At 44.3% G+C, this 20001-nt stretch overlaps 1 protein-coding gene and 1 long non-coding RNA gene across 4 annotated transcripts in view; one reads left to right on the top strand and one right to left on the bottom strand.

The window, feature by feature from the left end:
• Positions 1-20001, bottom strand: part of CHSY3 (chondroitin sulfate synthase 3) — a 438108-nt gene that overhangs the window by 93931 nt on the left and 324176 nt on the right. The window lies entirely within an intron of this gene.
• Positions 1-20001, top strand: part of LOC143808663 (uncharacterized) — a 147194-nt gene that overhangs the window by 70387 nt on the left and 56806 nt on the right. For all 3 annotated transcript variants that reach the window (XR_013221994.1, XR_013221992.1, XR_013221990.1), the window contains one exon: positions 10843-10944. This is a non-coding gene — a long non-coding RNA (uncharacterized LOC143808663). The remainder of the gene's footprint in view (positions 1-10842; positions 10945-20001) is intronic.

The following is a 20001-nucleotide window of genomic DNA, read 5'->3' as shown; positions in this document are numbered from 1 at the left end:
CCAGCCTGACACCAAATGATGTCAGAAGACGGGCAGCGCAAAATGTGTGCATGGCCAAGGGCTAACCTAACAGCCCAGGCTCCGGGACAGATTAAAACAACGCTGAGGAGGCGGCGCACGGCGCCAAGGGGGTAAAAATGATGGCTGTGCTGCGTCACACGACAAAGGAAAGTTCCACCTACCGGACGGTTTAACGCTGTGAGGGGACACATTTCATAACTGTTAGGTTCCGCATGTGCAAGGACCATAATTAAAAGAGCTAAGTTTACCTTTTCCAGCATTAGTGCTGTACACAATGGCTCTTTCAGCTACAAACGCCTGGGGGGGGGGGTTAAAGGTTTCCTTTCAACTTGCTCGAGTGCAGGCTTCGGCCTACACTCCGCTCCCCCTGCTCCTCCTGCTGACCCTGGGCTCCAACACCGCCAGTTGGGGCCCGGTACTGCTAGCTGCACAGAGAAAAACACCTCGCCAATGTGTCAGTGGGGTCCAGCACCGCCAGCTGTTCCCCTGCTGTGTAGCCGGCAACGTGTCCTGCAAAAGTCACGCAGACACAACACACCCAAAGCTGCCGCCTGTGCAGGCTTCGGCCTACACTCCCCTCCCCCTGCTCCTCCTCCTCCTGCTCCTCCTCCTGCTGTCCCTGGGCTCTAACACACCGCCAGTTTTTGCCCAGATGTGCTAGCTGCACAGAGAAAAACACCAGCCAATGTGTCAGTGGGGTCCAGCACCGCCAGCTGTTCCCCTGCTGTGCAGCCGGCAACGTGTCCTGCAAAAGCCACGCAGACACAAGAACTGAAATTGAAGGGAACCTGTCCCCCCTCCCCCAGGCGTTTTTACGTTATCCAGCCACCTTGTACAGCGGTAATGCTGCATGTGTGCAAGGTGGCTCAGAAACGTATTCTCCTCGCACATGTGGAACTGAAAACACGTCTGCAATGTGTCCTCTGTGTGACCATTTAACCGTCCCGGTGGTGTGACTTTCCTTTGTAATGACACGCTGCAACCCCCTTGGTAGCGCTGCCCGTCTTCTGGCATCATGGTTTGGCTGCCTGCGCCTCTGCGGCCGCCCTGACCCACACAACGCCCCTCGGTGTCTTATTTATTGGGACTGCGAGGGTGTGATTGATGGGCAGGATCAGTGCATCAGTTCGCCTGTCCCTCCTCTCCTTCCGCCTTCTTCGGACTGTGCGGCTTCATGGCCGTGGCATGCGATAAGGGATCAGATGACGCCGCACAGTCTGAAGCGGGTGTAAGGACCCGAGTGTGAGAGGCGAACATATGTGCTGCGCCAGGCCCTGAATCCCAGCCCCGCAGTGTTTTAACAATGTTAAGACACTGCGGGGCTGGGATTCATGGGCATCGCGAACCGCACCGGCCGACATTACATGATGCCAGAAGATGGGCAGCGCTAACGGCGCTAGGCCAGGGGATAACACGACAGCGCAGACTCCTGTACAGCAAATAACAACGCTCGGGAGGCTGCACCCAGCACCAAGGTGGGATTCTTGACACCTGTGCTGCGTCTCATTACAAAGGGAACTCTCGCCTCCATTACACAGTTTGACTGTCTAAAGGGCTGAATGTTATACGTGTTCCATTCAGCGTGTGCAAGGAGAAAAATTACAAGAGCAACCTTTGACTTGCGCAGCACTGCTGCTGCATAAGCTGTGGCTCTTCTACTTTGTAACCCCTGAGGGGGGGTTAAAGGTGACTTTTGAAATCGGTTCAATTAGGCTTCGGCCTACACTCTGCTCCACCTGCAGAGCCCGGGCTCCAACAACGCTAGTTGCTGTCCGGAAGTGCTGGCTGCACAGAGCCAAACACCTCGCCAATGTGTCAGTGGGGTCCAGCACCGCCAGCTGTTCCCCTGCTGTGTAGCCGGCAACGTGTCCTGCAAAAGTCACGCAGACACAACACACCCAAAGCTGCCGCCTGTGCAGGCTTCGGCCTACACTCCCCTCCCCCTGCTCCTCCTCCTCCTGCTCCTCCTCCTGCTGTCCCTGGGCTCTAACACACCGCCAGTTTTTGCCCAGATGTGCTAGCTGCACAGAGAAAAACACCAGCCAATGTGTCAGTGGGGTCCAGCACCGCCAGCTGTTCCCCTGCTGTGCAGCCGGCAACGTGTCCTGCAAAAGCCACGCAGACACAAGAACTGAAATTGAAGGGAACCTGTCCCCCCTCCCCCAGGCGTTTTTACGTTATCCAGCCACCTTGTACAGCGGTAATGCTGCATGTGTGCAAGGTGGCTCAGAAACGTATTCTCCTCGCACATGTGGAACTGAAAACACGTCTGCAATGTGTCCTCTGTGTGACCATTTAACCGTCCCGGTGGTGTGACTTTCCTTTGTAATGACACGCTGCAACCCCCTTGGTAGCGCTGCCCGTCTTCTGGCATCATGGTTTGGCTGCCTGCGCCTCTGCGGCCGCCCTGACCCACACAACGCCCCTCGGTGTCTTATTTATTGGGACTGCGAGGGTGTGATTGATGGGCAGGATCAGTGCATCAGTTCGCCTGTCCCTCCTCTCCTTCCGCCTTCTTCGGACTGTGCGGCTTCATGGCCGTGGCATGCGATAAGGGATCAGATGACGCCGCACAGTCTGAAGCGGGTGTAAGGACCCGAGTGTGAGAGGCGAACATATGTGCTGCGCCAGGCCCTGAATCCCAGCCCCGCAGTGTTTTAACAATGTTAAGACACTGCGGGGCTGGGATTCATGGGCATCGCGAACCGCACCGGCCGACATTACATGATGCCAGAAGATGGGCAGCGCTAACGGCGCTAGGCCAGGGGATAACACGACAGCGCAGACTCCTGTACAGCAAATAACAACGCTCGGGAGGCTGCACCCAGCACCAAGGTGGGATTCTTGACACCTGTGCTGCGTCTCATTACAAAGGGAACTCTCGCCTCCATTACACAGTTTGACTGTCTAAAGGGCTGAATGTTATACGTGTTCCATTCAGCGTGTGCAAGGAGAAAAATTACAAGAGCAACCTTTGACTTGCGCAGCACTGCTGCTGCATAAGCTGTGGCTCTTCTACTTTGTAACCCCTGAGGGGGGGTTAAAGGTGACTTTTGAAATCGGTTCAATTAGGCTTCGGCCTACACTCTGCTCCACCTGCAGAGCCCGGGCTCCAACAACGCTAGTTGCTGTCCGGAAGTGCTGGCTGCACAGAGCCAAACACCTCGCCAATGTGTCAGTGGGGTCCAGCACCGCCAGCTGTTCCCCTGCTGTGTAGCCGGCAACGTGTCCTGCAAAAGTCACGCAGACACAACACACCCAAAGCTGCCGCCTGTGCAGGCTTCGGCCTACACTCCCCTCCCCCTGCTCCTCCTCCTCCTGCTCCTCCTCCTGCTGTCCCTGGGCTCTAACACACCGCCAGTTTTTGCCCAGATGTGCTAGCTGCACAGAGAAAAACACCAGCCAATGTGTCAGTGGGGTCCAGCACCGCCAGCTGTTCCCCTGCTGTGCAGCCGGCAACGTGTCCTGCAAAAGCCACGCAGACACAAGAACTGAAATTGAAGGGAACCTGTCCCCCCTCCCCCAGGCATTTTTACGTTATCCAGCCACCTTGTACAGCGGTAATGCTGCATGTGTGCAAGGTGGCTCAGAAACGTATTCTCCTCGCACATGTGGAACTGAAAACACGTCTGCAATGTGTCCTCTGTGTGACCATTTAACCGTCCCGGTGGTGTGACTTTCCTTTGTAATGACACGCTGCAACCCCCTTGGTAGCGCTGCCCGTCTTCTGGCATCATGGTTTGGCTGCCTGCGCCTCTGCGGCCGCCCTGACCCACACAACGCCCCTCGGTGTCTTATTTATTGGGACTGCGAGGGTGTGATTGATGGGCAGGATCAGTGCATCAGTTCGCCTGTCCCTCCTCTCCTTCCGCCTTCTTCGGACTGTGCGGCTTCATGGCCGTGGCATGCGATAAGGGATCAGATGACGCCGCACAGTCTGAAGCGGGTGTAAGGACCCGAGTGTGAGAGGCGAACATATGTGCTGCGCCAGGCCCTGAATCCCAGCCCCGCAGTGTTTTAACAATGTTAAGACACTGCGGGGCTGGGATTCATGGGCATCGCGAACCGCACCGGCCGACATTACATGATGCCAGAAGATGGGCAGCGCTAACGGCGCTAGGCCAGGGGATAACACGACAGCGCAGACTCCTGTACAGCAAATAACAACGCTCGGGAGGCTGCACCCAGCACCAAGGTGGGATTCTTGACACCTGTGCTGCGTCTCATTACAAAGGGAACTCTCGCCTCCATTACACAGTTTGACTGTCTAAAGGGCTGAATGTTATACGTGTTCCATTCAGCGTGTGCAAGGAGAAAAATTACAAGAGCAACCTTTGACTTGCGCAGCACTGCTGCTGCATAAGCTGTGGCTCTTCTACTTTGTAACCCCTGAGGGGGGGTTAAAGGTGACTTTTGAAATCGGTTCAATTAGGCTTCGGCCTACACTCTGCTCCACCTGCAGAGCCCGGGCTCCAACAACGCTAGTTGCTGTCCGGAAGTGCTGGCTGCACAGAGCCAAACACCTCGCCAATGTGTCAGTGGGGTCCAGCACCGCCAGCTGTTCCCCTGCTGTGTAGCCGGCAACGTGTCCTGCAAAAGTCACGCAGACACAACACACCCAAAGCTGCCGCCTGTGCAGGCTTCGGCCTACACTCCCCTCCCCCTGCTCCTCCTCCTCCTGCTCCTCCTCCTGCTGTCCCTGGGCTCTAACACACCGCCAGTTTTTGCCCAGATGTGCTAGCTGCACAGAGAAAAACACCAGCCAATGTGTCAGTGGGGTCCAGCACCGCCAGCTGTTCCCCTGCTGTGCAGCCGGCAACGTGTCCTGCAAAAGCCACGCAGACACAAGAACTGAAATTGAAGGGAACCTGTCCCCCCTCCCCCAGGCGTTTTTACGTTATCCAGCCACCTTGTACAGCGGTAATGCTGCATGTGTGCAAGGTGGCTCAGAAACGTATTCTCCTCGCACATGTGGAACTGAAAACACGTCTGCAATGTGTCCTCTGTGTGACCATTTAACCGTCCCGGTGGTGTGACTTTCCTTTGTAATGACACGCTGCAACCCCCTTGGTAGCGCTGCCCGTCTTCTGGCATCATGGTTTGGCTGCCTGCGCCTCTGCGGCCGCCCTGACCCACACAACGCCCCTCGGTGTCTTATTTATTGGGACTGCGAGGGTGTGATTGATGGGCAGGATCAGTGCATCAGTTCGCCTGTCCCTCCTCTCCTTCCGCCTTCTTCGGACTGTGCGGCTTCATGGCCGTGGCATGCGATAAGGGATCAGATGACGCCGCACAGTCTGAAGCGGGTGTAAGGACCCGAGTGTGAGAGGCGAACATATGTGCTGCGCCAGGCCCTGAATCCCAGCCCCGCAGTGTTTTAACAATGTTAAGACACTGCGGGGCTGGGATTCATGGGCATCGCGAACCGCACCGGCCGACATTACATGATGCCAGAAGATGGGCAGCGCTAACGGCGCTAGGCCAGGGGATAACACGACAGCGCAGACTCCTGTACAGCAAATAACAACGCTCAGGAGGCTGCACCCAGCACCAAGGTGGGATTCTTGACATCTGTGCTGCGTCTCATTACAAAGGGAACTCGCGCCTCCAACACAGTTTGACTGTATAAAGGGCTAAATGTTATACGTGTTTCATTCAGCGTGTGCAAGGAGCGAAATTAAAAGAGCAACCTTTGACTTGTGCAGCACTACTGCTGCATAAGCTGTGGCTCTTCTACTTTCTAACCCCTGAGGGGGGGTTAAAGGTTACCTTTGAAATTGGTTCAAGTAGGCTTCGGCCTACACTCTGCTCCCCCTGCAGAGCCCGGGCTACAACACCGCTCGTTGCTGTCCGGAAGTGCTGGCTGCACAGAGCCAAACACCTCGCCAATGTGTCAGTGGGGTCCAGCACCGCCAGCTGTTCCCCTGCTGTGCAGCCGGCAACGTGTCCTGCAAAAGCCACGCAGACACTTGCTCTTGTACCTTCTGCTCCACATCCTGGTTCCAGTACCGTCAGCTGGTTCCGGGCAGAGCCTTTGGCTTAGGTGCCTCCCTCTGGGTATCCGAGTTCCACCAACGTCAGGTGGTCCTTGGTAGTGCTTTCAGGCACGGGTACCTCCTGCTTAGTAACCGGGTTCCAGTAACGTCAGCTGGTCCTCGGTAGTTCCATTGGCTCTTGGACCTTCGGCTACCCATCCGGGTTCCAGCACCGTCAGCTGGTTCTCGGCAGTGTCTTTTGCTCTTGTACCTTCTGCTCCCCATCCTGGTTCCAGTACCGTCAGCTGGTTCCGGGCAGAGCCTTTGGCTTAGGTGCCTCCCTCTGGGTATCCGAGTTCCACCAACGTCAGGTGGTCCTTGGTAGTGCTTTCAGGCACGGGTACCTCCTGCTTAGTAACCGGGTTCCAGTAACGTCAGCTGGTCCTCGGTAGTTCCATTGGCTCTTGGACCTTCGGGTAGCCATCCGAGTTCCAGTTCCATCAGCTGGTTCTCGGCATTTTCTCAGCCTTCTTGTACCTTCTGCTACATTTCCAAGTTCAAGAGACTAAACACGATGACCCGGAAGAACACCCCTAAGATGACGACGACACCAGAGACGACAACCACCGTGATGACGACGACCCTGGAGACGATGACCCTGAAGACCACCCCGATGACGACGACCCCGGAGACCACCCCGATGACGACGACCCCGGAGACGACGACCCTGGAGACGACGACGACCTGGAAGACCGAGAAGCAGAAGAACAAGAGGCTGCAGAACAAAGAGCAGAAGGACATTAAGCATAACACAAAATATCAGAGCAAAAAAATATTATGTAAATTATAAGCAGAAGAAGACTAAGCAGTGTATGGGGGTGAGTCCGTTCCTCCTCGTGGTGCCCCTGGATAAAGCCTGATGCTGCAGGCCAAACTGAACGCGGACAAATGTAACTGGTTTGTGACAGGCAGAACGGAAGGTGTAATCTTCAAACTTTTATAGATAACAACTACGGGAATGCCTGTCACAAATAAGAATATGATGAAGAAGTTGAATATGATGAAGATAATAGTAAAATAAAAAGAATATGAACAATGTAACCCAAAAAATAATAGGTAGAAGATGAAGAAGAAGATGAATAAGGTGAAGAAGTTGATGTCAAAGAAGCTGATGATGAGGATAATTAAGAAGAAAGCGTGGGAGAAGTAAAAAAGAAGGTGAAGGGCGTGGAAGTAGTGAAACATCAATATCTGACATAAAAAAAAAAAAAAATAACATAGTCAAATTCTTTCTAACGCCGAACTTCATAAAAAAAAATAAAAAATCCTGCTATTCTATTACATTGGGCTAAACCTCTGTCCCTTTAATATCTCCGCCACGTCCCCCAATACATCCTACATTATTCTTAGTTGTTTTCCTTCATGTAGAATGAACCTACAAGTTTATTAAGGGTTTATTTTAATTCCGATATTTTCGTCCCATTGACTTGCATTGGGATCGGGTATCGGTATCGGATTGGATCCGATATTTTGACGGTATCGGCCGATACTTTCCGATACCGATACTTTCCGATATCGGAAAGTATCGCTCAACACTACTCACCACACATCTAGATAAGTTCCTTAGGGGGTCTACTTTCCAAAATGGTGTCACTTGTAGGGGGTTTCAATGTTTAGGCACATCAGGGGCTCTCCAAACGCAACATGGCGTCCCATCTCAATTCCAGTCAATTTTGCATTGAAAAGTCAAATGGCGCTCCTTCCCTTCCAAGCTCTGCCATGCGCCCAAACAATGGTTTACACCCACATATGGGGTATCAGCGTACTCAGGACAAATTGTACAACAACTTTTGCAGTCTATTTTCTCCTGTTACCCTTGGTAAAATAAAACAAATTGGAGCTGAAATAAATTTTGTGTGAAAAAAAATTAAATGTTCATTTTTATTTAAACATTCCAAAAATTCCTGTGAAACACCTGAAGGGTTAATAAACTTCTTGAGTGTGGTTTTGAGCACCTTGAGGGGTGCAGTTTTTAGAATGGTGTCACACTTGGGTATTTTCTATCATACAGACCCCTCAAAATGACTTCAAATGAGATGTGGTCCCTAAAAAAAAATGGTGTTGTAAAAATGAGAAATTTCTGGTCAACTTTTAACCCTTATAACTCCCTAACAAAAAAAAATTTTGGTTCCAAAATTGTGCTGATGTAAAGTAGACATGTGGGAAATGTTACTTATTAAGTATTTTGCGTGACATATGTCTGTGATTTAAGGGCATAAAAATTCAAAGTTGGAAAATTGCAAAATTTTCAAAATTTTCGCCAAATTTCCGTTTTTTTCACAAATAAACGCAAGTTATATCGAAGAAATTTTACCACTATCATGAAGTACAATATGTCACAAGAAAACAATGTCAGAATCGCCAAGATCCGTTGAAGCGTTCCAGAGTTATAACCTCCTAAAGGGACAGTGGTCAGAATTGTAAAAATTGGCCCGGTCATTAACGTGCAAACCACCCTTGGGGGTGAAGGGGTTAATACACCCATACTGTTAATAAATTAAATGCACATCACAAAGACCAACATTGCAAATAATATCACTGCATATGCATCAAATAATACTGGATAGTGAGTGAATGTTATTAAAATACTGCTACTTAAAAAAAAAAAACACTTAACAACTCTCATCACAGTGGTAATTAAACAACACTGAATAATATACTGTGCATAACTGTATAACAAACAATAAAAAAAGACAAGCACAGAGCAAACTAAGTGGGTCCAATGAATAAAGAATGTATAGAGACTGATAGCCATCCAATAAAACAAATACTAGCCCCAGATGGCACCCCAAGAGAGAATAGCAAAGAACAAGCTAAGTGGATCCGATAGACAAACAAATGTATATAATAATCTGGTAGCCGTCCACTAAATCAATTACTAGCCCCAGATGGTAACAACACTACTGGCACACCTTTATAATAAGAAAGGCAGTGATGCCCTTACCATTCAGTGGAGGGTGTTGTGTGTGAGCTGGCGAGTCCTCAGAGATAATGTTGTGGATTGCAGATGCAGATAGCAGTAGAGCAGGACAGCAAATACATCAGGCAGAGCCAGGGTAAGCCCTAGCTGGCAGTGGTCCTTGGATGCCTGTGAAAGTGAAACCAGCAAACTCCCTGAGCATGTGATGTCACACTAACTACGGAGCACAAGAGCCAAGAAACCAACCAACGCGTTTCAAAGGCAGAGCTGCCTTCTTCGTCAGACCCTGACGAAGAAGGTAGCTCTGCCTTTGAAACACGTTGGTTGGTTTGCTGGCTTATCTGGGGCTAGTAATTGATTAACTGGACGGCTACCAGATTATTATATACATTTGTTTGTTTATTGGATCCACTTAGCTTGTTCTTTGCTATTCTCTCTTGGAGTGCCATCTGGGGCTAGTATTTCTTTTATTGGAAGGCTATCAGTCTCTATACATTATTTATTCATTGGACCCACTTAGTTTGCTCTGTGTTATTCTCTCCTGGAGCGTGGTCAGTCTTTTTAACACTTGCCTATTTTTCTATAAGGGTGACACCTACCCCTTATTGGCCTTAGCAGCTGAGGGGATTCTAGCGGTGGTTTTCTGCTGCATAGTCAGGTAGCGCTTGTGTGTTTTTGTATTTTCCCAATATAAAAGACTAATATTACCTGCATTCATTGACCATATAGGGGTAGGTATAAGTTCTACATGAAGGCTCTAGAGACCATATAATTAATTTCCAATTATAGACATTAAAGAAAACCTGTCAGCACAATTTAGCAATTGAAAGACATGGCCATAATGACGTTGTTAAACTGTTTGAATTGATAACTTTGGCTAAGAAATCTGCTTTCTGATTCTTGTTTAATCAGAATTTCAAGTTTTCTTCCAATGAGTTTTTGGTGCACAAGGACGTGGAATGTTGGTATTGGCTTTTCCTCCTGCCCGACCATTTCGCCTGCCTCCAGTGTATCATTGCAAGGTTACAGATTTTTCAGTAAAATGCCTCCCGTTTGAAATTTCAAGCCACTGTCATTAGCTTGGACAGCCAAGATCTCAAACTGCACATATGCCACCTCTGGAGCCATTTTATTAGTGATTGGCCGTGAAAGCAAATTGTGCACGCACCGCCCATACCAATGGCGGCAGCGTGAAATTTAAAAAATAGGGTATGTCATGCAAAATTCAGTCTTTGAAATATTAAAGACAGGTAGAGGGGCTGGAGCACGAGGAGAAGAACTTACCTACAGTTCCACCCTTGTACACCAAAAGCTCATTAGAAGAAAACTTTGAAAAATGATTAAACAAGAATCACAAAGTGGATTTCCTTATCAAATATATCAATTCAATCAGTATAACAGCGCTATTATGGCCATGTATTTAATTTACATTGCTAAATCGGTCTGACAGGTTCTCTTTGGTTTCTTCTTTCTCATCTGGCTTAGACCACTCCATAGTGCCCTATAGATAGTTATAATGTCTATCACACCACATTAATATGTCCCTAAGTAATGCACCCTACAAAGTTATAATGTCCCCTGTGTAATCTTAGTAAGAATAATGGCCCCTCTTATCCCTCTAAACACACATAAATAATATTGCCCCCTGGGTGCCCTTTTGAAAATAATAATGTCTTCTGAGTGTCATTATTAGGCAATTATGCCACCGTGTGCCCTTTTTGAAAATATTACGCAAAAACAGTAATTTGTCTCCACAAACACAATAAAAATGCCCATCTTTGTGCATCAGAAAAAAGTAAGACTTTGTTCTAATCAGCCTTGTGTACAATGAATTTTATTTTATAAAGCCTCTGGTCCTCTGCATAGGTTCCTGTCTTCACAACAAATGACTCTTACAAGGAGAAACCCAGTGAGATCAATCGGAGCTATGGAGCAAGGAGTAATCACAGTAAATATGGAAACTAAGAAGTAAGATTGGGTACTTTGCGAAGATTTACATGACATGGGACCAATAATGCTGCTTTTTCTAGTATTCTACTGTATTTAGATGTAACTTTGGAATCAATACTGATCCTCTTTGCTCATTGTATTGTGATATCTATATAGATTTACAGCTTTAATAAAACAAGTGCTCTGAATTGCAGCAGAAATGGGCTTTAAATAGAGGTGAATATATCGATTTGTACAAATAAGTTAAAGTGGTTACTTCTGGGTCTAACAAATTACAAGGATACATCTTAGGAAGTCTAATTTACAGTCACATGAATAGTATGGGCAGCTAGTATACTGTTTGTGCAGTATATTTCACTTCTACGGCCAATTACCAGATGTACTGTATCAAAGACTACAACATTATTATTACACGATTTTATTAGCTACTAAGTGAGTCCTGCTGACTGGCGAGTAAATGAGTCGAAACTCCTTGTATTTTGCTTTAAGAACATCTGGAAATAATACAGTTAATAGAAAATAATTGTAGGTAAAGTCATTTGCCAGCTCAGTTTTGTGCACCTGCTTAACTCTTTGGTAGCTACACAATCATTCCAGTTATCCATGCCAGTTACACATCAGAGAAATTGGTGCAAATAACTATTCATGGAAGTCATTATATGTAACAAACCACAGATCAGTGCCTCCTTCCCTAAAGCATCCTCCCCCAGAGTGCGTCCCAGCTGTTCAGCTGTTTTACATAAGAACTTTTCCGAATTGGATGTAAGCACTGCTATCATTGTTTGACCTGGCACACTGGTAGAAGTTGCAGGCCATGCTTGACGCAACTACATTGGCAACCTTTACCGAAAGATAATGATCTGTTACAACGGAGGAACTCTATATCATTTTACTCTTGAAGATCGTTCAGTAAATCTTTGATTCGGTTCCAAAATTACACTAGTTTTACAATTGTTTATTTCATTGGAATTTATTCAAATAAAAGATGAAAACCAAAAAGGTCAAAACATAAGAAGAGAAGGTTGAATGGTGATGTAATATTTGAATATAAATATATAAACTTCCCCTTTTACTAACCTATGCAATAAATTATTCTTTATGGCCCAAGAGAGAACATAGGTTTATTGCTTAAGGTCAAAAGAAGTACAATTTTATTAAAAAAATGATCAAGAGCATTACTTCACTGTCCAACCCAGAATGTTATAGAACATGTTCCTACAGGGATTATTAATGGTGGAAAGTGTGGACAGATTTAGGAAAGGGATAGATTCTGTTCTTATAAAACAAAATATTCAGGATACTGATCTCTATGTACAATATTAGTCAAGGGGTCTGATTGCTCGTAGGGCTGAGATTTTTTTTACCTTATGGTGAATTGGGTCTATATAATGATTTTTTGCCTTCCTTTAGTCTGAATTAAAGGAATGTCCTGTTTTTATAAAGACCCCTTTCCTATGTCCTCCGTTTGTCTTAAAAAACAAACTAGGCTTACCATCCTTAGGTCCAGTGCCGAGTCTCCAATGCTACCCCAGGTGTTTGTTATTGTCGGCAGAACTGACATCACATTACTAGAGAGCCCATCAGCGAGAGCAATGGTTCTTAGCAATCCGTGCCATCACCTTGAGTAGAGCTACGTAGCTCATCGACTGCAGTACTGTTGACATGACATTAACACTCCAAACTATAATGGATCGCTCTCACGAGTGTATACATTAGATAAGTGCTATCCATTGTTTTATCAGATAGCACTTGGACCAATGTTATTCAATGGAGTCGTACAGATCTGCATTTTTCTTCTCATACCAATTCGGCATGAGTAAAAAAAAACTCGAAGCATGCTGCGAGTTATTAATTATTATTATAGCACCATTTATTCCATGGCGCTTTACATGTGAAAAGGGGTATTCATAACAAGTATAATAATCTTGAACAAAACAAGTCACTTATAGCTGCAGGAGGAGAGGGACGCGAGGGCTCACAATATACAACAGCACAGATCGGATCGCGCTCACCCATTCAAGTCTATAGGTGCGTGAAAATCATCAGACTGCACTCTCCATCTTCTCCTTGCAGTGTGCCCAGATTCTCTCACCTGAGAGGTTTGGATCACCCTATACTGACACCCGGCTCAAACTTGGATCAGAGTTTAATCAGATCTTAATTGCCATAATCAGTCTGATTCTGTCGCATGAGAGAATCTACACTTGTGTGAACGAGCCCTAACAGACACTAGGAGCAGCAGTACAGTCTTAGCACTTGACAGAAGGAGAGTGAGTAAAGCTCAGTTAGTTTTTCTAAAACAATCTGCAGTCAGATTTTCCAAAATCTGAACCAACTAGAAAGGAATGATTTGATTAGACACATTTTTTTAAATACGCTGAACCTGGCAAATTTGAGAAATTAGCAATTAAATTTACACAAATTGCTTAAAATGTCTACCATCATTTTCACACTGAAGAAGATTGCATCAGGTATAGAAGGTGACCTCAGACATGGCCTGGACACAAAAATGCTTTACAGATGTCATATTAGATGATATTGCACACATACACTGCAGAGAGGGTGTGCTAGCAGCTGAAACTCGCAGGATAGTGACTGTAGCCACCTTATGCACCCCCCCATGACTGAAAGCCAGTGGCTGCAGGGAGGAAATAACTTCACTAGCCGAACTTTTAGAAATGCACCCAGGCAGCATTGTAAGTACCATTTTCCAAGGACACAAGTTCACTTTAAGGTTTGAAATAAATATATTCACTTCAAGGACAATCTACAGGTTGATTCTTTCTACTTTCTGTAGCACGGCACGTTTCCTCCTTGCACAGAAGGTCAGTACGTACAAAGACAAGAGTGGTTGGGGCAGGCATGATCTCATCACTATTATGTATATTCATGGATTTATTTATAATCAAGGGAACACAGTTGCCATTCACTTAAATCATTCATTTGTATCTATGGATTCTGGTAACACTGGACAAATAAATCAATACCACCATTTAAATGTTAGAAGCTCATGCTTTGTGAGTGATGTAGGAAGGGAGGTAAACGGAGTCGCTGCTTTGTGAAATATGGCTTCATTTATTTCATTTAGCATTTACTTAGTAGATTACACATGCATGTGGTTTTGTTTTGCAACATTATATGTCTGGGATTCATTTTCCGATGTGTTGCACTGGACTGATCGTTAGAGGAAAAACTGCCAGGAGCTGATGAAAAATATCCTGATTGACTAATGTGTAATGATTTCAGAGTTGTTGCCATGGCATCCGGCGATTACTTCCATGAATGGGATTAGATGTACAGTTTAGTAGTAGTCAGAGCTTTACTTACGTGATGTTACTAATCCTGACAAAAGAGAGCTAATTAAACCAGGACAGAACCTGTAGTGTCAAATATCATTAAACCCCCGTCTATCTCTGTGTATTGGTTTAGAAAATCTCATCTACTTACATATGGAGGGCTCTCAAAAATATTTCCTATTTAAAAGTAATTAAAATACACTTACATCTGTTCTACTTAGCACTGATTACCAACACTTTTACCATGAGAAAAACCTAAAAATGTGAATTAGCCTTATCTGTTTGGAGATTCTGCTTTGGCTTTTTATCTTAAAGAGAACCAATCAAATCACTTCTCGTGATGAGCGAGGGAGGGTGCTCATTACTCGAGATTTTCGAGCATGCTTGGATGTTCTCCGAGTATCTTGGGCATGCTCATAGATTATGGTTGTGTCCCTGCAGCTACATGAGTTGCGGCTGTCAGACAACCTGAACACATTTATTCAGGCTGTCTAGCAGCCGCAAATCATGCAGCTGGGGGAACTCAAATATAATATATGAGCATGACCAAGATACTCGGAGAACACCGGAGCATGCTTGGAAATCTTGAGCAACGAGCACACTCGCTCATCACTAGTCTCTGCCTATATGCGCACGTAGGCCAAGATCTGTTAATCCAGGGCAGCGAGCAGGGACCCACCTTTATGACTAGAGTACTGAATGGCTCAGGCCCCGGCAGCTATTAAAAGTATGTTTTTCTGTGAAATGCTGCAGCGTTTCAGAGTAAAACATATATGTTTGATATTGTACAGCCAGTGCCTGACAAACGATGACCATGGATTGGGCAGCATGTATCAGTTGTCAGGTTCTCTTTAAGTCATGGCACAAGACTCTTTAGAAGGATGAATATTATCTTATACAATTATTACTTCAACAGTTGGCACTACAGATCCTGTTCTGGCCTCCAGTGAAGGGGCTGTTTGCATATCAAAGAGATGTCAGTCTCAAAGTCCTTCTCTTTATTCTTCTTTTAACCAGTTCAAGACTGTGCCATTTACCCCCATTCTTAACCAGGCAACCGTTCACATTTTTTGCATACATGCAGTTTTAAGAGCTATAACAATTTTCCTCGTTTGGATATTTAACTAATTTTTTAGTTTTTTTTTCGTGACACATGGGGCTTCATTTTTATGTGACTGTCATATGTTCTCTTTTTAGTGCAATTTTTTCCTTTTATTTTTTACCTGCTATTTATTTATTTTACACAATGTGTTCTCCATAGGATCATATAAGACCTTTGGGGTCATTAAAATATTGAAAAATTTATATTTTCATCCTATTTCCCTTGTAACTGGACTGGCATATTAGCTCATATTATTAGGAAAATGCATCTTTCTGGATGCACAGCGGAGATGGGTCTCCTATGATCTAGCAGCTCCTGTTCCTTACCTATAATTAGCGATCACAACATCAGTGTGTAAGGAGGAGTAAGTGCTGTCAGTGCTTCCTATCACTGCATACATATTACAGATGGTAATTAACCATTTCTGCCTTCTTGAAGGGGATTCTCGCTTCCTCAGCTAAACAATCGTATGTAGCTGCACTTCTATGCAATGACATTTTAGAATATCACTGCAAAGCAGAGCGAGACTGCCAGGACGTTTAAAGTTTATGGACAGTCTCAAAACAGTTAATTTATTCTTTATTAAAAGTCTATCTCATATGTGTTCAGCTGTTCATTTTCTTTTAATATTCATCATTGTGGGTAGGGTTTTGGTTGTTTCCATATGGTTTTGGCTTATGAATCAATTGTGACTTTTTAAAATTTTCAATGTTTGCCACAATTGCATTCTGAAAAGTCCCCCCCCCAAAAAAGACAAAAATTAGCATTTCTAATTTTGCAAGAAATTTATGAACCACGTGCACCATTTTGAAGAATTTTGGGCAAAAACATCTAAGAATACCACACCACAAAAAAAGAAATGTGACATAAAACCCTTCAAATTATGAATCGGGGTCTCAAAGCTTTCTAATAAAAAAAACACTTAGCAACATCTTAGATGCTTGGGACCACCCAAGCTTGAGTCGCATTCGCTGACCTGGAGAAATGTTATTTTTGTCCTGGATTATATTTTAGGAAATAGAGAAGTGAAAATCTTCTAACTGCTCAATTGCACATTTTCAAAAATTTAATACCTTAAAACAATGGGAGTGCAAATAGGATGAAAGCAAAGAAACATTAATCTACTGTTCTAATCTGCAGACAAATGCAAAGTCCAAGGTCACATATACCAACAATATTCTATTTCATTTTTACAATTTTAGCGACTATAATATTCAGGGCTTTTGCATAATCCACATAAATAATACATTTAGCATTGCTGACTTTCATCAATGAAAGGCATTTAATTAAAATATATTGTACGCCACATTCTCGCTTACTGCTAGAAAACAAAGTGTGACAAAAGAACAATGAGGCGAATTCAGTGAAGTAAGTTTTCAGATTTTATTTGCATTGAAAAGAATGGTACTCATAATTATTAAGCCGAGCTCCTAGTTTTACGACACCTACAAAAATTTTCATGTAATAAAAAATAGTCATAAAAATATTTTCATTATTTTTCTGTGCATAACAGTTGTGGTGAACTAAGTGAGGAACGACGGCATGTGGTTTATTAGTTGGACCATATGCGCTCTCTTGTGATGGTACACTGGGGCATAGCTGAGAAGTAGGCTAGTGTTAGTAAATGCATGCCATTGTTTCCTCTGAAACTTTCTGGCTATCTTTACATGTAGGGAAAACAAGAAGATTTGTTCCAGTTTCTGTTAAAAAACAGTAGATTTTTATTCCAAATTAAAAATGAAAAAATTTTACATCTAAGATGAAAGATAGAAAGAGACTCGTTTTGAGCATAGTTCAACGTTCTTCATCAGAGCTTCAAAGGAGTGAATAGAACTTTTTAGGTTTTTTTATTTTTTCATATTTAAAACTTTTTAAAAACTTTTTACTTTATTTAATAGTCCCCTTAGGAGACTTGAAGCTGCATTTATCTGGTCACTTTGGCAATACATTGCAGAGCATCAGTACTGTTATGTATAGCAAAAATGACGATCGTTCACAGGAGAAATGATGGCGTTCACAGGAGAATCATAATGACAGGCACAAGGGTCGTCTGTAGACCCCCAGTTGTCATGACAACCCTTTATCACCTCCCAATAACATGATAGGGGCGCTGATAGGTGCCTGAAATGACATGCTTCCGGCCAGTGCATGTTAAATCTCACGCTAAGAGACTGACAGTAGGATTTAACTGGTCAACAACCTGTGGCTGTTAGAGGCACATGACATCTGATTAAATTAGCTGTTATGTGCGGGGAAAGATGCGGACTCCGACACCGAGTCAGGGACATGACATATGATGTACAGCGTGAAAAAAAGTATTTAGTCAGCCACCAATTGTGAAAGTTCTCTGACTTAAAAAGATGAGAGAGGCCTGTAATTGACATCATAGGTAGACCACAACTATGAGAGTCAAAATGAGAAAACAAATCCAGAAAATCACCTTGTCTGATTTGGCAAAACTTATTTTGCAAATTATGGTGGAAAATAAGTATTTGGTCATCGAAAAACATGCAAGATTTCTGACTTTCCCAGACCTGTAACTTCTTCTTTAAGAGGCTCCTCTGTCCTCCACTCATTACCTGTAGTGATGGCACCTGTTTGAACTTGTTATCAGTATAAAAGACACCTGTCCTCAACCTCAAACAGTCACACTCCAAACTCCATGATGGTGAAGACCAAAGAGTTGTTGAAGGACATCAGAAGCAAAATTGTTCCCTTGCACCAGGCTGGGAAGACTGAATTTGCAGTAGGCAAGCAGCTTGGTGTTATGAAATCAACTGTTGAAGCAATGATAAGAAAATGGAAGACATACAAGACCACTAGTAATCTCCCTCAATCTGGGGCTCCACACAAGATCTCACCCCGTGGGGTCAAAATGATCACAAGAACAGTGAGCAAAAATCTCAGAACCACACGGGGGGACCTAGTGAATGACCTGCATAGAGCTGGGACCACTGTAACAAAGACTACTCTCAGTAACACACTACACCGCCAGTGACTCAGATCCTGCAGTGCCAGACATGTTCCCCTGATTAAGCCAGTACATGTCCGAGCCCATCTGGCATTTTCTAGAGAGCATTTGGATTATCCAGAAGAGTATTGGGAGAATGTCATATGGTCTGTTGAAGCCAAAGTAGAACTGTTTGGTAAAAACAAAACTTGTCAATTTTGGAGGAGACAGGAAGCTGAGTTGCATCCAAAGAACACCATACCTATTGTGAAGAATGGGGTGGCAACATCATGCTTTTGGGCTGTTTTTCTGCAAAGGGACCAGGACGACTGATCTGCGTACATGAAAGGATGAAATTTGAGATTTTGAGTGCAAACCTGCTTCCATCAGCAAGGGCATTGAAGATGAAATGTGGATGGGTCTTTCCACATGATAATGATCCCAAGCACACCGCCATGGAAACGAAGGAGTGGCTTTGTAAGAAGCATATGAAGGTCCTGGAGTGGCCTAGCCAGTCTCAAGATCTCAGCCCCATAGAAAAGCTTTGGAAGGAGTTGAACGTCTGTATTGCCCAGCGACAGGCCCAAAACATCACTGCTCTAGAGGAAATCTGCATGGAGGAATGAGCCAACTTATCACCAAAGTGTGTGCCAACCTTGAGAAGACTTACAGAAAATGTTTGACCTCTGTCATTGCCAACAAAGGATATATAACAAAATATTGAGATTAACTTTTGCTAATGACCAAATACTTATTTACAGGCCTCTTTCATCTTTTTAAGTGGGAGAACTTGCACAATTGGTGGCTGACCAAATACTTTTTTCCCCACTGTATATATACATCATATGTCATGTCATGAAGGGGTTAAAGGCAATGTGTCACCAGAACATGGCCTATTGTTAAATCAGGTGTTTGTGCTCCAAGTATTTTTTATACAAATTGCTCCTTTAGAGAGAAAGAGGTAACCCAAAACACCGTGTCTGCAAATTGAGATTTTGGTTTGGTTGTTATCCATTTTAGTAAAATGGCAAGGCTCATTAAAGGGTAACTTTTAGGATTGCTAACTCCACTAGGTGGCCTTAGAGTTTAAGTTGTCTTCTTCTTTGTAGAAGCAATTTTCATATTTAATTTCCAAGAGGACCATTGCATGGCTTATAAGTCTCCTTACACTGGCATGCAAGGTATGTTATGCTCCACAAGCAGATACTGTATGTTACCAATTGGATGTATTTTTTAAACATTTTTGGCAATTTTTTTTTCATACCACAATCTATACTAAAAACTAAATTTGTAATCTTTTGACTTTCAAACTGGCTCCCAGGGCTATTTTTGTCTCATACTTCCTTTCCTTTCAGGATGAGTTTTCCGCAGGCACATTATCATGTGAAACAACTGATAACACAGAATCCACCACTTACAATTGATGATGTCACCACTCCCATATACTTCCTTAAGTCGTAATGACTTTTGCACATGCTCATTACATTCTGCAATACAAAAGATAAGGTCTGATTCAGCCTATGGCTGCTAATGTACATGTAGATCTCCTGAAAAGATTGTAATATGGACAAAAAAATGACAAAAATATATTATGAAATAAATGTAACACAAAAGCCTGCTTTATAGAATAGGTCATTTTCTGATGATACGTTCAGTTTATGTAAAAATTCCTGACTACTCAATTACTGTGTATGAATGAAAGTAACAAGGATAAATCCATTTAGGTT

Source organism: Ranitomeya variabilis, chromosome 1 (genome assembly GCF_051348905.1).
Source record: "Ranitomeya variabilis isolate aRanVar5 chromosome 1, aRanVar5.hap1, whole genome shotgun sequence".
NCBI lineage: Eukaryota > Metazoa > Chordata > Amphibia > Anura > Dendrobatidae > Ranitomeya > Ranitomeya variabilis.
This window is presented reverse-complemented; position numbering and strand designations above follow the sequence as displayed.